The 16,510-nt window shown below is 37.6% G+C and overlaps 1 protein-coding gene across 16 annotated transcripts in view; it reads right to left on the reverse strand.

Moving 5' to 3' along the window:
* The window catches only part of FAM13A (family with sequence similarity 13 member A), a 379,627-nt gene that overhangs the window by 97,556 nt on the left and 265,561 nt on the right, over positions 1-16,510 (reverse strand). The window lies entirely within an intron of this gene.

Raw genomic sequence — 16,510 nt, forward strand, 5'->3', positions numbered from 1 at the left:
TTATTTTTCTCCATGAACATCAACAGCATTTTGGGGGGGTTGCTTTTTATTTTTATTTTTTTTATAGGTAACACAAAATCAGTTTTTCCATAAAGTCTTCTAAATATTTGTTTATTATCACCTTCCCCTTATACTTTCTTCTTTGGTGTAGAATACCAGGGTGTTATTTTTAGGAACATAAATCCTAATCCATAGATTTTATGCATTGTAAGAAAAATAGCAGAAATATATTTACATGATATTTTTTTCACATCATGAGTTGTAAAAAATTACAACATAGTCCAGACCATCACTTCTAGTAGTAGAAGGAACATGACATTCAGAAACAGTGAGGGCTTGTAGGCATGAGGTATCCCCTTCCCCTGTAATTTTTCCCCAATTTTATATAGATCACTCATAATTCTGAATTTAGAACACAAGGTCCTATTTATTATAAGACATCTGCTTTTCTTTGCTATACCTGCTAATAAAAACATTTTCATTGTCTGACTAAATAATCTGTGTTTATGAAAATAGATTTGCCATCCTAAAACTATCATCATACATAATGATAAACTATCAGTAACTAAAATCAGCCTTTTAAAACAAAAGGAGTTGATTTAACCCCAAACTTATTTCAACTGAAATTGTCTATACTTTTTTGATTCTAGATTTACAAATTCTAATTTGATTTTCTAGTAACATAACTTAGTTCCATATATCTCCATACCATTTTTATTTTAAAAAATGACTTTAACTCTTGCTTAACACTTTATTATTTATTTATTTATTTATTTTTGAGATGGAGTCTTGCTCTGTCACCCAGGCTGGAGTGCTGTGGCACAATCTTGGCTCACTGCAACCTCCGCCTCCTGGGTTCAAGCGATTCTCCTTCCTCAGCCTCCCGAGTAGCTGGAATTACAGGCGCCCGCCACCATGACTGGCTAATTTTTGTGGTTTTAGTAGAGATGGGGTTTTACCATATTGGCCAGGCTGGTCTCGAACTCCTGACCTCAGGTGATCCGCCCACCTCGGCCTCCCAAAGTGCTGGGATTACAGGCTTAAGCTTAACACTTTAAATAGCTGCTTGAGGTAGAAAATCACAATTATACGTCATAATATCTATTTTATTGATGAGTAAACTTGGTACTAGAAAATAACCTGTTCAAATTTACATGGAAAGGTAGTGGCAGAACAGAACCTGGAATCGGAATTTCTCCTGTCTATTCTGGAACTCGCTGCTATATAGAGGAATTGTGGAACCACAGTGCTGACTCTATTCTGTGTGAATTTTTTTTTTTTTTTTTTTTTTTGCGGGGGGATGGAATCTTGCTCTGTCACCCAGGCTGGAGTGCAGTGGCGTGATCTCGGCTCGCTGCAATCTCCACCTCCCAGGTTCAAGTGATTCTCCTGTCTTAGCCTCCTGAGTAGCTGGGAATACAGGTGCTCGCCACCATGCCCCCCCTAATTTTTGTATTTTTAGTAGAGATGGGGTTTCACCATGTTGGTCAGGCTGATCTCGAACTCCTGACCTCAAATGATCCACCTGCCTCAGCCTCCCAAAGTGCTGAGATTACAGGCGGAGCCACTACGCCTGGCATGAACGTTTTAAATATCTTATACAAATATTTTCAGAAATAGTTAATATTCAAGTGACAGAAATATTATTTTGTCCTTTCTGAATTTTATGAACACATTAATACTACCTGGCTAAAATAGACATAAAAGCTCAAAAATAAAGGACCCAGCATTAAAAAAAATGTTAAGTTGAACTACAACACTCAATACATTCAAAATATGTTAAACTGAATTGCAATTTACATTTAATATTAGATTTCACATATATTTCCTAATAAATTAAGTTGCCCTATCAACATTCCTCTAACATGCCACATTACATAAAATGTCAATGTTTTTTAAAAAAATTAATTAATGCTATAACTCAATAACTACATGCTTTTTCCAGTCTCCATCATTTATAATAATTCCTCCTTTTTATGGTTTTTGATCTATTTTGGGGGCATTATTTGATAATTGTTTCTGAATTTGTACCTGATTGCAGCCCCTTCTCTCTACCCCAGCCACTGCCAGAGTTCTTGATCACTTAAATACCTTTCTTATTTCTATTTCTAACATCCTCTTGTCAGTGCATAGTCAGGGAGTGGGAGTGCCATTCATGACCTCTGTCACTTCTAATTTTTCAAACACAGTATTTCAACTGCATTTCCCTGGCTACATTTCCCTTTCACTGAGCCCCTTAATGTGCATCCCTCTTAACCCCCACTACTTCTCCCTCTCCCATTCCTCTGCCTTTTCACTTAGCTCTCTGTTCAGCTCCAACTGTTTTGTGATGTCCACAGAGGATAGCCTGCAATCAAACCAACTGGCACGTAGGATTAAAAAAAAAAAAAAAAAAAAAAAAACCATTCCTGACCCTCCTGAGCATTTAGTTATTTCTAAAATGGGCTCCCTAGCATCTTCCACTTCTTCCCCCTTTATAAGTCCTGCCATCTGGGCTGTCTATTGCCAGAGTGCTAACGATTGCAAAAGAAAATCTCATAACTTGGTAACTAGTTATACTAAAAATTCATAATACTTAAACTTAGTTTGAACCACAATACTGTGTTACAACCTTTTTTATTATCTTTGACTGTTCACTGCATTCCCGCTTCAAATCTTCTCCAGTGCCACAAAACAGAACCTCTCTCACTCACTAATTATTTCACCTGCCAATTGACTGAGAAAATCAAGATCATCAAATATAAGCGAGTGCCTTTGGTCTTCTCTGCTCCACCTACCACTCCTGTTCCCACTCCAACACACATCTTGCCTCACTCTTTATGACGTCCTCTTGGTTTAGGAGAAAGGGTCCTCACATATAGGTCTCAAGCCTCTTATCTGTGTATTGGATCTCATCATTTTCTCCTTCCTCTGGAAGAAGCCTGGTCTCTCCTACATCTTAAATCTGCCCCTTGCTACTTGCTTCTCCTCCCTTCTGACAGGCAACCAAGTGAGTGTCCCTCAGTATTAGAAAGTGCTTCTCAGCAGTCCTACCCTCTGGTGCTGCAGAGCTATTTCCCTCTTCCTTCCCCACTTACAGACTTCCCCCAAATCTATCTCTGCTGCCTCCACTTCCTCATAAATTACTTATTCCTCCATCCCATGCCAATGGACTTCGACCTTTACCACTTTTCCAAAACTGCTTTTAGGGTCTTTTGACCACTAAATCCAAATGCCTTTTCTTAGATCCTCTCCTACTCTTGACTTTTCTGAAACACTCACCTTCAGTTTTCTGAAAGTCTTTGGTTCTCTGTGATCTTTCTTGGGAGTTCACCAAACCTTCTTGATCAACATTCGCCTTTGATTTCATCTGTCTTTCCTCCTCGTTTAGCCCTGCCTCCAAGCCCAACACCATTCAATACACGCATTCAATAAATTGGGCGCTGCAATTACACCTTTGGGGGCTGGATCCTGACTTCACCCCTGACAGGCAGTGCAAACTTGGGCAGGTTGTTTAAAAGCTCTGAGGCTGCTCTGAGGAATAAATGAGGCCATGCATGTAAAATATATAGAATAGTGCCTGGCAAATAGTTAAGTGCTCAATAATTATTAGTATTATCAACCCAATCAAACATTCAAGACTTCATATTATCTGATCTCCAAATTTCTCTTCCTCCTGGCCCTTCTTGATAATGATGTAATTATTCCCTTTGTGAATCAGATTTAAACCATGAGTCATCTTTACTCCTCCCTCTCCTCTCCTACCCTCAACCAAATCTATTGATTGACCTGTCATGTTTCTTTAATCAATCTGCCTAGGTTATCTGTACTCTTAGGATAACGTTCAAAATATTCTTTCTGCCACCATAGCACACATTTCACTATTAGTCAACATCCTACCATGCTTGCGATTTGGTAACTCATTTTTGTACTCAAAAACTTCAATAGCTCCCAACTACCTCTTACATGAACCCCAATCCTTTTAATGTGATGATTAGAACATTCCACCTATTAACCCCAATTTGCCTCTCCAGTTCAGTTGCTTAAACCTCCCCTGAGGAAACAACTCCAGACATGCCTGGGTCACTATTTTCAAATCTGCCCTGAACTTTTCTATCCTAAATATTTGCTCATGCTGTTCCCTCTGTCTGGAATATTTTCCCATTTCATTCCCTTCAGGAAAAATCCTACCTATACTTTAGGTCTAGGCTAATTGAAAGAAATGTTTTTTTGTTTGTTTGTTTTTGAGACAGGGTCTCTCTCTGTTGTCCATGCTGGAGTGTAATGGCAGGCACCATCACAACTCACTGCAGCCTTTACCTCCTGGGCTCAAGTGTGCCTCCCACCTCAGCCTCCTGAGTAGCTGAGACCACAGGTGCATGCTAAAATGCCTGGATAATTTATTTTTTGTAGAGATGAGGTTCTTACTATGTTGCCCAGGCTGGTCTTGAACTCCTGGGCTCAAGCAGTCCTCTCACCTTGGCCTCTCAAAGTGTTGGGATTACAGATGTGAGCCACTATGTTTGGCCAAAGAAATCTCTTGACCTTTTAAAGTCATACAGCCCTTTGTATCAATGATGATTTTTATCTTTTTTTCCTGTACAGTTTTATTATTATTTGAATCTGCTGTATATATTATCTTCCTTTTGGAATGAAAATTTTCCACAACAGGAACTGTATCTTTCCTGCAGCCCTGACACAGAACACTCAATAAGTGCAGAATGAATTAATGGATACATCAATTACTCTTCTATAGATTCTGAAGTATAGCTCCTTTTATTAGATTTAAACTTATCAAGCAATATTCTACCCACTTTTTAACACTTTCTACTGTAGGGCTACACATAAGATAAACTGGATGCCACATGTAGGTTCAAATGAAAAATAATACTAACAAATAACTGGCTTAAGGAATAAACTACCTGGGTTATATATTGATGTGCAATCACAGATGTGCTAAAAGTGAGATTCTATCCAAAACTTCTGAAATCTTTTAAGCATTCTACATTATCCAGTTTCTCCTAGGTTGTCAATTTCCTTTTACACGTTTTAGCTGGCTTGCAGATTTCTAATTTTCTTACATAACTTCTTCAGCAAATTCCAAGTGTTTGGCAATATCTGCATTTGCTCTTGTCCTATCAAGAGCAACAAAAACCATGTGGCTGTGTTTCTTTTAATTTCAACATCAAGTGAAAACAACCAAAGAACCAAGAACATTTCTTGGCCACAGTAATGTATTTTCAGATATTGTTTTAAAATCAGATAGGTGTATTTCCTAAGATATAATGATATATTAAAATAATTTATTTCTTACAAGTTTGATAAGAAGGTCCTTCTAGCCTAAGCAACATAGTGAGATCTCATCCCTACAAAAAAGAAAATTAGCAGGGTATGGTGGTATGTGCCTGTGATCTCAGCTTCTTGGGAGGCTGAGGTGGGAGGATTGCTTCAGCCCAGGAAGCTGAAGCTGCAGTGAGCCATGATTGCGCCACTGCACTCCAGCCTAGGTGACAGAGTGAGTCTCAGGCAAGAGTTCTTCCTCATATTCTTGTCAATCTTTGTAAAATACACTAAGGAGCAATGTCCTCCAAAAGATACATGGTATTTATAAATTGTAAGGACTAAATCTAACATGAGTTATTTAGAATCATGAAGCCAAGATTTTTAGTGCATATACAATTTAGATATTCTGGTGTTATTATACAAGATCTTGAGTAAACTAGTTTTCCAGCAAACTGTGTTAAAACACTAGTGGATTTCTGGGCTTACAGGACAATATCATCATCATTACCAACAACAACAAAATGTCAATAAAAAAGGGAGAAGAAACCAGAGGAGTGCGTGTAGGTAAAGCAGCAAGTATTTATTGTGAATTTATGCTGAGCTCATTTTAACAGATGTGGAAATGAAGAAGTCAATTAATATGAATGCTCAGCTAGTAAGTGGCTGACATGGAGCCAGTATCTAAATGCCAGTGTCCATACCTTTTCCACCATTCAATAGCCCCTCAAGATAATAAAGTATTATCCTTACTGATATACATATTATTAGTTGGATATGGGAATTAAAGAATCCTTTCTTCTCACCTGAGGTTTATATTTATATGTGTGTGTGTGCATATATATATTCAATAATGGCTACACAGTCTTACATAATGGCTGTCTGAACACTGAGGCATACACTGGACCATAACAAACTTCTTCTGCTACTGAGTGGCAGGAGACAGTTGAAGTGGGGGAAGGATGTGGTGCAGGTGGGGTGTTAGAGGAAAGAGGAAGGTGCAAAGAAAAAACAGATGGAAAATCAAGTTTTAAATTGTATTCTTGATTGTATTCCTCTTTAAAAAACTAATATATGGAAATAACAGGTGGTATGTGAGTTGTTTTATGTAAGGAAGCTCAAGTATTTCTTAAGGAATAATTACAAAACCATATAAAAAGCTTGTTTTAGAAAGCAAACAGTGATACTCAAGCTGAGGCTAATAGGAATAATGGATTTCTAGTTAGGTCCTACTATTTTCTTGAGTAACAGTGAAATAAATATGCTTGCATTACTGAAGGCCAAAATAAAAACAATAAAATCATCATAATTTAATGTGTTTCCTCATTTATTTATTAGATTTATCCAGTCTATATAAGATTACAGAAGAAAAATATCCCATAGAGATAGAAATTATATCATTGTTTTTCCAAAGACGCCCCTCTTTAATTCTGATGATGTATCTTGCTTTTAAAAGTGATACGGGCTTACTTCATTAAAATCTATCTGAGTAGGCTTGCTGGACTCCCAAATGGCTCACAGTGTTCATTCATTTGGATTCTAAAATCTTGTCAAGCTGTCAGTGAAGAGGGGAGGGAAGAGCTGCTAAGAGAGGTGGGGTTTAAAGGCCTCCACAGCTGGAAGTACATGATTCAGGGTTCCCTTCTTCACCAACGAACTGGCTCCAACATTTCAAACACAGAAAATAAGATTCAAAACATTCCCCAAAAAGATTAAGTACTGATTTCAAATCAAAAGACAAGCAGTTATTCATGGTACATGAAGTAGCAAAGTTGTATAGAAATTCATGTGGATGCTTTTTTTTTTTTAAGTGAATTTCTTGTAAGAACTGAGGGACTATAAAATTCTCCATAAAAAGTGGTTAAAAATAAAATTTTCGAGACAACTTATGTAATTGTTCCTCAACTTTCTGGGACAGGGAAAAATCCACAGTTTTGCCAGATGGACTTTCAGTTAGTGATTATTGCCAATAAATAAGTGCTTCAAGCACATTTTCCTGGAATGGGACTCTCTGGGCATGACTTTCTCCAAATCTCCCGTGGGAGTCCGGATAATAGTGTTTCTGTTCTCATAAAATAAGTCATGTCCCACACAACAGCTGCTACCACACCTGAGATCAGCTGCCTTAAATTGTCCCCTTGAACTTTCACCTTGTTAAATGATATTTCCTGACAGCGGAGAAGCAGGCTTTAGCAGGGCTTCCTTAGAGACATGTCAAAATTATTTAGTGTGATATGGTAACTGACTGGCTGATTCTATGTCTATAAAACATAAAATAAACTCGTCATATTCCTGAGACATGAAATACCAAGCGCAAGCATAAGAATCTCTTAATGTCAATATACTGGCTGGTAAATAATTTGCTTTAACACCAAGTGAAGTGTTTTTATTTGAATTGACCCTGTAAATAAATAAGTGAAAATATATTTAAAATAAAAATAAGGGGAAGTAATAATTATTTGGGTTATCAAGAATAAGTCCAGGAATATAGCTAACAAGAGAAATGAAGGACCTCTTCAAGGAGAAGTACAAACCACTGCTCAAAGAAATCAGAAAGGACACAAACAAATGGAAAAACATCTCATGTTCATGGATAGGAAGAATCAGTATCGTGAAAATGGCCACACTGCCCAAAGTAATTTATAGATTCAATACTATTCTCATTAAACTAACACTGACATTCTTCACAGAATTAGAATTTTTTTTAAAATTCATATGGAACCAAAGAAGACCCCAAATAGCCAAGACGATCTCAAGCAAAAAGAACAAAGCTGGAAGTATCACACTACCTGAGTTTATACTACAAGGCTGCAGTGACCAAAACAGCATGGTACTGGTACAAAAACAGACAAATAGACCAATGGAACAGAATAGAGAACTCAGAAATAACATTGCACACCTAAAACCGTCTGATCTTCAATAAACCTGACAAAAGCAAGCAATGGGGAAAGGACTCCCTATTTAATAAATGGTGCTGGGAGAACTGGCTAGCCATATGCAGAAAACTGAAACTGGACCCCTTCCTTATACCTTATACTAAAATTAACTCAAGATGGATTAAATATTTAAATGTAAAACCCAAAACTATAAAATCCCTAGAAGAAAATCTTGGCAATACCATTCAGGACATAGGCATGGGCGAAGATTTCATGATGAAAACACCAAAAGCAATTGCAACAAAAGCAAAAATTGACAAATGGGATCTAATTAAACTAAAGAGCTTCTGCACAGCAAAAGAAACTATCATCAGAGTGAACAGACAACCTACAGAATAGGAGAATATTTTTGCAATCTATCCAATTGACAAAGGTCTAATATCGAGTCTACGAGGAACTTAAACAAATTTACAAGAAAAAAACCAACCCCATTAAAAAGTGGGCAAGGACATGAACAGACACTACTCAAAAGAAGATGTTTATGTGGCCAACAAACATGAAAAAAAGCTCAACATCACTCATCATTAGAGAAATGCAAATCAAAACCACAATGAGATACCATCTCATGCCAGTCAGAATAGTGATTATTAAAAAGTCAAGAAACAACAGAGGCTGGCAAGGTTAAGGAGAAAAAGGAACACTTTTACATTGTCGGTGGAAATGTAAACTAGTTCAACCATTGTGGAAGACAGTGTGGTGATTCCTCAAAGATCTAGAACAGAAATACCATTTGACTCAGCAATCCCATTAGTGGGTATATACACCCCAAAATATAAATCATTCTATTATAAAGATACATGCACATGTATATTCACCACAGCACTATTCACAATAGCAAAGACATGGAATGAACCCAAATGCCCATCAATGATAGACTGGATAAAGAAAATGTGGTATACACACTCCATGGAATGCTATGCAGTCGTACAAAGGAACAAGATCATGTCGTTTTTAGGCACATGGATGGAGCCAGAAGCCATTATCCATAGAAAACTAATGCAGAAACAGAAAATCAAATACCAAATGTTCTCACGTATAAGTGGGAGCTGAACGAAGAGAACACATGGACACTGGGAGCAGAACAACATACACTGGGGCCTGTTGGAGGGAGGGAGTGCATCAGGAAAAACAGCTAATGCATGCGGGGCTTAATATGTAGGTGATGGGTTGACAGGTGCAGCAAACCACCATGGCATGCGTTTACCTATATAAACCTGCACACCCTGCACATGTACCTGGAACTTAAAAAACAAATAAGTAATGAATAGCACCTCAGTGAGTTAAAGCCTTCTGCCTTATTTTGTTCATTAAACATTTTCTTTTGAAAAATCAAAGTATTAAAAAAAGAATAGGTCCTATTTAAAAAACTACAGTATTAGTCCTTAAAGTGTCAAACTCTGACTGCATTTTAGATGATCTGATTTAAAAACAAAAATAAAAACGAAACAAAATATTTAAAAATTCCACATAAAAATCCAAGACTGAACATGGTGGCTCACGCCTGTAATCCCAGCACTTTAGGAGGCTGAGGCAGGTGGATCACCTGAGGTCAGGAGTTCAAGACCAGCCTGGTCAACATGGTGAAACCCCATCTCTACTAAAAATACAAAAACTAGCCAGGTGTGGTGGTGGGTGCCTGTAATCCCAGCTACTCGGAAGGCTGAGGGAGGAGAATCGCTTGAACCTGGGAAGCAGAGTTTGCAGTGAGCTGAGATCACGCCACTGCACTCCAGCCTGGGTGATAGAGTGAGACTCCGTCTTAAAAAAAAAATCCAATTTATTTAATTTATTAATTTAATTTAATTTTATGAGACAGAGTCTCACTGTGTCACCCAGGGCTCACTGAGACCTCCGTCTCCCAGACTCAAGCAATTCCCACCTCAGGCTCCCAAGTAGCTGGCTCTACAGGTGCACACCACCAGGCCTGGCTATTTTTTTTTTTTTTTTTTTTTTTTTACTTTTTTTTGTAGAGATAAGGTATCACTATGTTGCCTAAGTTGGTCTCAAACTCCTTCACTCAAGTGGTCCTCCTGCCTCAGCCTCCCAAAGTGCTGGGATTATAGGCGTGAGCCGCCATGCCTGGCAAAAAAAAAAATCCATTTCAGAAAATTAGACTCAGTGCATCAAATAATTGTTTATATGTTTATACTATCTTTTCTTAGTGTCATTCATGTATAGAGCATTATTAGAATTTGAAACCAAAAATCTTTTTTCCTCATTGAATTTTGGTGAGGAAATATATAAGTGGAAAAAATAAAACTTCAAATTAATTAGGAAATAAGCTAGACATACATTAATGAAGCAAGCCAATAAAACTAGTGAATCCCCAAAAAAGCACTGAAATTAACTCACTATTTAAATAAAGAAAATGCATTGTACTAAGCATTTCACTATGCATATCAAAACATCATATTTTACACTCTAAATATATACAATAAAAATACTAAGTAGAAAAAAAGCATTAAAAACAAATGATAATTCCACAATAATTCTCCAAAATACTACTTTAAGAAGACAACTTTAAAACAAATCAATCCAATTTTAAAACTTTAAAAACAGTCTAGTGAAATAATTTTAACAACTGTAAATACCTCTGGAAATAATATCATCCTAGACTTCAAATCACTGTCTACAAAACAAATAGTACAGAATTTGGCCAAACCAAGTGATACCTGAATGAATACTTTGTTAATAAAAGTTTAAATGAAATACTATTATCTCTCTCTTCCTTCCCTGTCCATTAGTCTATTACCACCACTGTTCTCTTCCATTCCCCTTCACCCTCCCTTTCCCGCATTTAAATTTGTATTAACCTCTGCATTACAGCTTTTTTTTTCCTAGTGAATTTTACTTATTTTGGTCTTGTTCACCTTAAATTCAGATTGTACAGAATTGATCTCCCCAAATACTGCTTTAATCATGTCACAAAGCTTTGATTGCTTTTCATAGCCTACAATGTAAAATCTAAATTCCACACATGCTCAGCAGGCCTGGTATTCTCCTCCTCTACAGACACATACATGGACTGGGGGCCCAGCTGAATGAACCACTTTGCCCCCTATCATGCCCTGCTTTCCCATCACTAGTTTTTGTTTAGGTCTTTCTCCTAGCCTGGAATATCCTCCCTAGCTCATACCCATCCATCAAAACAAAACTCATCCTTTCTCAGCTTCTCATGCCTATTCTGATTTGTCCATTCAGAGGATTTTCCCCTCCTGAATGACTGAAGTCACAATTGCAAGTCACAAAGCAGCTCAGTTGTCACTCTACATCAGTGGTCCTCAACCTTTTTGCCACCAGGGACTGGTTTAATGGAGGACAACTTTTCCACAGACTAGGGGGTGGGTAGTTTCAGGATGATTCAAGTGATTACATTTATTGTGCAGTTTATTTCTATTATTATTGCATTGTAATATATAGTGAAATAATTATACAATTCATCATAATGTAAAATCAGTGGGAGCCCTGAGTTTGTTATCCTGCAACTAGATTGTCCCATCTGGGGGAGATGGGAGACAGTGACAGATCATCAGGCATTAGATTCTCACAAGGAACATGCAACCTAGATCCCTTGCATGTGTAGTTCCCAATAGGATTTGCATTCCTATTAGAATTTAATGCAGCTGTTGGTCTGACAGGAGGCAGAGCTCAAGCAGAAGTGCTAGTGATGGGGAGAGGCTGTAAATAAAGATGAGGCTTCACTCACTTACCTGCTGCTCACCTCCTAGTGTGGCCTGGTTCTTAATAGGCCATGGACCTGTACCAGTCCATGGCCTGGGGGTTGGGGACCCCTGCTCTATATAATTTCTCTGAAACATGACAATTAACACTTCCTCCTTGAAGCATCTGTCATCCATCCTTGACTTAAAACAAATTTTTTTTGCATTATAAATTATACAGTATATGTTCATTCTAGAAAAAATTTAAAAATATAGACAAGATTAAAGTTAAACACAATCCCATTGCTTCCATATCCAGTGTTTAACAAAATTCTATATTCTTTCATTGTAAAAAATTCATATATAAAAGATAGGACAATGTGAATGTACTTAATACTACTGAACTGCATACTTAAAATGATTAAAATGGTAAATTTTATGTTATATATACATTACCACAATAAAAAAGATTATGCAATATGTACTGCTTTGTAACACTATTTTTCATTTAGTAGTCAGTAATACATTTCTATGACATTTCTAGTCCTTAAAAGTATTTTTAGTGGTTATACTGCATAGCAGAAATTCTCAAATTATGGCCCAAGTACCCTTGGAGGTTCTTGAGACTCTCTTGGGAGGATCTGCAAGGTATAAAAATTGTCATAGTAATACTAAGATGTCATCTACTTTTTTCACTCTGATTCATTTATGAATGTACAGTCAAGCTTTCTAAAATATGGCAACAGATTTAATGCAGAAGCAGATATGAGAATCCAGCTGTCTTCTATTAATATTAAGCCAGTTGTTAGAACTTGGCAAAAATGGAAAACAATGAGATCTTCTCACTCTTTTTCATTTAAAAAGTGTAGTTATATTTAATAAATGGTCCAGGTGCGGTGGCTCATGCCTGTAATCCCAGAACTTTGGGAGGCTGAGACGGGTGGATCACCTGAGGTCGGGAGTTTGAGACCAGCCTCACCAACATGGTGAAACCCCGTCTCTACTAAAAATACAACAATTAGCCGGGCATGGTGGCGGGTGTTTGTAATCCCAGCTATTTGGGAGGCTGAGGCAGGAGAATCACTTGAACCCGGGAGGTGGAGGTTGCAGAGGGCCGAGATTGTGCCACTGCACTCCAGCCTTGGCGACAGAGTGAAACTCCATCTCAAGAAAAAAAAAAATTATGTTAAAATGATGATTATTTTTATTTTACTTTTTTGAAACGAAGTTTCACTCTTGTTGCCCAGGCTGGAGTGCAATGGCACGATCTCCACTCACCACAACCTCTGCCTCCAGGGTTTAAGTGATTCTCCTGCCTCAGCCTCCTGAGTAGCTGGGATTACAGGCATGCGCCACCATGCCTGGCTAATTTTGTATTTTTAGTAGAGACGGGGTTTCTCCCATGTTGGTCAGGCTGGTCTTGAACTCCAGACCTCAGGTGATCAACCCACCTCGGCCTCCCAAAGTGCTGGGATTACAAGTGTGAGCCACTGCGCCTGACCAAAATGATTATTTTTAAATAGTGATAAATACATATTAAAACTGTTTATTTTTCAGTTATATCTATATGTCAATAGATATAGCCCATATAAATGAAATTTCTTTGTGTTCTCAGTAACGTTTAAGAATATAGTCAGCCTTTGCCGGGCACGGTGGCTCACGCCTGTAATCCCACCACTTTGGGAGGCCGAGGTGGGCAGATCACCTGAGGTTGGGAGTTCGAGACCAGCCTGACTAACATGGAGAAAGCCCGTCTGTACTAAAAATACAAAAAAATTATCCAGGTGTGGTGGCACATGCCTGTAATCCCAGCTACTTGGGAGGCTGAGGCAGGAGAATCGCTTGAGCCTGGGAGGCGGAGGTTGCGGTGAGCCGAGATGACACCATTGCACTCCAGCCTGGGCAACAAGAGGGAAACTCCGTCTCAAAAAAAAAAAAAAAAAAAAAAGCAAAACAAAACAAAATTATGTTAAAATGATTATTTTTAAATAGTGATAAATACATATTAAAAGTCTTTCTTTTTCAGTTATATTTATATGTCAATAGATATAGCCCACATAAATGAAATTTCTTTGTGTTCTCAGTAACATTTAAGAATATAGTTGGCCTTTTGTGTCCATGGGTTCCACATCTATGGATTCAACCAACATAAGATCAATAATATTTGGGAAAAAAATGCTTCTTTATTGAACATGCACAGACTTTCTTTTCTTGTCATTATTCCCTAAACAATATAACTCTTTAAATAGCATTTACATTGTATTAGGTATTATAAGTAATCTAGAGATGATTTAAAGTATACAGGAAGATGTGCATAGGTTATATGTAAATATGTCATTTATATCAGGGACTTAAGTTGTCCATGAATTTCGGTACCCAAGGGAGGTCCTGAAACCTAATCCCCCAGGGATATACCTACGTATAACAATATACCAAAAGGGCTTGAAACAAAAGTTTTGAAGACTGCTATTGTGCAGCAAAATATAATTTGTAACAGCTTATTTTATGACTCCATATTATTAAGCACTGAATATGGAAAAGAAGTGCTAAAATAAAAGTGCCATGAACAAAAATCTTGAAGCTCTATCTTTCAGCACATTGAGAATGATATCTGTAGAATAATTTCCTAGGATAATTAATGAGTGTAAAAGAAAATACACATTTTGGCCGGGCACGGGGGCTCATGCCTGTAATCCCAGCACTTTGGGATGCCGAGGCGGGCGGATCACGAGGTCAGGAGATGGAGACCACGGTGAAACCCCGCCTCTATTAAAAACTACAAAAAAATTAGCCGGGCGTGGTGGCAAGCACCTGTAGTCCCAGCTACTCGGGAGGCTGAGGTAGGAGAATGGCGTGAACCCAGGAGGCGGAGCTTGCAGTGAGCCGAGATTGTGCCGCTGCACTCCAGCCTGGGCGATAGAGCAAGACTCCGTCTCAAAAAAGAAAAAAAAAAAAAAAGAAAAAGAAAATACACATTTTTAGCTGTTTGATAAATAATGACAAATTTCACTGCAGTACTTGCACTTTTACCTGCAGCTAGTGTTTATTTCCTTCTATGCTCATAAACATTGGAAGATGCAGCTCCTTATAGTTGCAGATTAAATTTCTCTGATTATTAGTGAGATTACACTTACTTCTACTATTGTGAATTTCCTGTTCACAGCATTTTTTCATTTTTCCCTTCTTTGTGTTTTTTTCATTGTTTTACTTGTGTTCGCTCTATATAAAGAATATTAAATGTTCTCTCTATATAATGCAAATACTCTTATCATCATGTTATTTGTTTTGTTCCTGGGCTTTTGTTTTATTTTTGACATTCAGAATTCTAAAAATGTTATACTGTGAAACCTCTTTTTTTAAACTCTACACTTAGAAACTCCTTTCCAGCTCCATTATAACATATATACCCATATTGTCTTCCAATACTTTTGCTATTTTATTTTTATGTTTAAATATGTAATCCACCTAGTATGGGTTATAGATCTAACAGCAATTATTTATAAAATAGCCTGTTAGTTATTCCAGATTTATAAAAATAGAAGCCAAACCTTATTTTTAAAAATAAAGCACACATCTATTTATTCATTCAACAAGTACTCTTTAAGGCAATAGAGTGTATAGAGGAGCAAATAAAATTGAAGTTCCTGCCTTTATGGAGCTTACAATCTCATGGAATAGACAGTCAATAGACAAAGGAAAAATATGTAAATTAGGGGTGTAAATTAGGAATTCTATTGTGTGTAGATTGAATGTGAGATGCTTGTGAAATATTGAAGTGGACTTGTTCAACTGGCAGGGGCATATAAGATGTGCAGTTTTGGCTGGGCACAGTGGCTCACGCCTGTAATCCCAATACTTTGGGAGGCTGAGGCGGGAGGATCACTTGAGGCCAGGAGTTTGAGACCAGCCTGGTCAACATAGTGAGACAAAACAAAAAAAGAAAAGTGCAGTCTCACAGAGCCCATACTCAGAAGGGCCCTATGCTTTGCTGTCAACATCTTAACATTTTTAATAATTGTTAAATCTGCCCCCCAACATTGTCCTGGGGGGTGGAGGATGGGGAGAACAAATTAAGTAGCTGGTCTTGCCAACTGGATATAACTACCTGGAATATAATGAAGAGGCTAGAGCTAGAAGTATAATTTTTGGAGGCTTATGAGTAAAGATAGCGTTTAAAATCACAGAACTGAATGAAAGCACCCAGGAATGAGTATAGGTTGAGAGGACGTCAGAGGACTGAGACTTGGGGTTCTCTAAATTTGAGAAGTCTCGAAAAGAAGAAAGCTTATACAAAAGAGACTAAGAAAAGATATCCAGGAAGGCCAGAGGAAAACCAGGAGACTGTAATGTTACATTAAGCAAAGTGAAGAAAGTGCTTCAAAAAGGAGTGATCAGTTGGGTCAAATAGTGCTGAGAGATAGAGTAAGATGAGAACAGTAGACTGACCTTTGGATTTGCCATGATAGAGGCTGTTGTTCTTAACAAGAACACATTAAGTGGTGTGTGGGTTGAAGAATGAGAGGAAAGGATATAAAGACAGCAAGTACATACAATCCTTTATCAGAGATTTGCTCCAACGGAGAAGAGGAATATGGTTTCTAGAGAGGGATTACAAAAATGTTGAGAGCTATTTATTGCATATTTCTTTGCTGATGG

This window comes from Pan troglodytes, chromosome 3 (assembly GCF_028858775.2).
Source record: "Pan troglodytes isolate AG18354 chromosome 3, NHGRI_mPanTro3-v2.0_pri, whole genome shotgun sequence".
In the NCBI taxonomy this organism is placed as follows: Eukaryota; Metazoa; Chordata; class Mammalia; order Primates; family Hominidae; genus Pan; species Pan troglodytes.